The 1903-nt window shown below is 39.6% G+C and overlaps 1 pseudogene; it reads left to right on the forward strand.

The window, feature by feature from the left end:
- Nucleotides 1–320: 320 nt before the first annotated feature.
- On the forward strand, nt 321–707 carry LOC136131037 (GTP-binding nuclear protein Ran-like; annotated as a pseudogene).
- The last annotated feature ends 1196 nt before the right edge of the window (nt 708–1903 follow it).

Here is a 1903-nt window from a genome sequence, read left to right on the forward strand (position 1 = left end):
AAAAGTAGAGGAAAGATAGACGGGGCTGGAGACGCTTCTGGAAGTAACATCACGATAGCAGCCCAAGGAGAACCCCAAGTTCAGTTTAAGTTTGTATTGGTTGATGATGGTGGTACTGGAAAAACTACAGTCCTGAAACGTCATCTGACTGGTGAATTTGAGAAGAAGTATGTAGCTACCTTGGGTGTTGAGGTCCACCCCTTTGTGTTCCATAACAACAGAGGACTTATTAAGTTCAATGTTTGGGATACAGCTGGTCAGAAGAAATTTGTTGGACTGGGAGATGGCTATTATATCCAAGCTCAGTGTGCCGCTTATGAATGTTTGATGTAACATCAAGAGTTACTTACAAGAACATGCCTAACTGGCACAGAGATCTGGTACTACTATGTGAGAACATCCCCATTGTGTTGTGTAGAAATCAAATGGATATTAAGGACAGAAAAGTTAAGGTAAAGTCAATTGTCTTCCACTGAAAGAATAATCTTCAGTACTATGACATTTCTGCCAAAAGTAACTACAACTTTGAAAAGCCCTTCCTCTGGCTTGCTAGAAATCTGATCGGAGACCCTAACTTGGAGTTCGTCACCATGTCTGCTCTCACCCCGCCAGAGGCAGTCATGGACCCAGCCACGGCAGCGCAGTACGAGCATAATCTAGAGGTTGCTCAGACAACTGCTTTCCCGGATGAAGATGATGACTTGTGAGAAAGTGAAGCTGGATCCCAGCGTCAGAAGTCTAGTTTTATAGGCAACTGTCCTGTGATGTCAGTAGTGCAGCGTGTTTGCCACTTTGTTACATAGTTAAGCAGAACATGTGTTTAATCTTTGGGATGCTGAAGGAGATGAATGGGCTTCAGAGTGAACGTGGCAGTTTAAAAATACCTTCATTTTTTGGACCTGCATATTTAGCTGTTTTGGAACACAGTGGTTTCCTCCTTGAATTTCAAGTATAAGACTGCTACAGTCACATCACAATATTCAGTGGTGGAATCTTGTTACTGTCGTTCCCATTCCTTTTTGTTTAGAATCAGAATAAAGTTGTATTTCAACTATCTTTAAAAAAAAAAAAAGTAGAGGAAAGAAAATCCATCAAACCTACAATGGAATAACCATTAGGTTGACAGCTGCTCCAAGAACAATACTAGGTACCAAAAAATATTGAAATGATATTTTCAAAATGTTGAGAAGAAATAACTAGCAAATTTAAAATTCTGTATCTCAGCGAAACTCTCTTTTAAAAGGAAGGAAAATAAAAATATTTTAAGCAAATAAAACCTGAAAAAATTTACTACCAACATAGGCAATATTTAAAAAGATGAAAAACTGATCATTTTCATGAATTATTGAAAGACATACAGATTCAGGGAGGCAAAAGATCATAAGCAAGATAAATAAAAGTCAATCCATAACTTTCTCATTCTCTTTAATCATTCTGGGCCCTAGAATGAAGCATATAAAAGGTCTTTTCACTTTATCCTTCATAGCCTTTTTTTTTTTTTTTTTTTTTTTTTGTGGCACGCGGGCCTCTCACTGTTGTGGCTTCTCCCGTTGCGGAGCACAGGCTCCAGACGCGCAGGCTCAGCAGCCATGGCTCACGGGCCCAGTCGCTCCGCGGCATGTGGAATCTTCCCAGACCAGGGCACGAACCCGTGTCCCCTGCATCGGCAGGCGGACTCTCAACCACTGCGCCACCAGGGAAGCCCCTTCATAGCTTTTAAGATCTCTTTAACTTTATTTCATTCTTTGTCTGTCTGTGCTATAGTTGTATTCTTTTTTTAGATTTATTTTCAAGGTCCATCCTTTCTTCAGCTAGGTATAATTTACTGATCTATTGAGGTTTTAATTTTAATTATTAATATTCAGATTTCTAGAGCCTCTATTTGGTTCATTTTCAAATCTGA

The sequence above is a fragment of the Phocoena phocoena genome, chromosome 11, assembly GCF_963924675.1.
Source record: "Phocoena phocoena chromosome 11, mPhoPho1.1, whole genome shotgun sequence".
Lineage (NCBI taxonomy): Eukaryota > Metazoa > Chordata > Mammalia > Artiodactyla > Phocoenidae > Phocoena > Phocoena phocoena.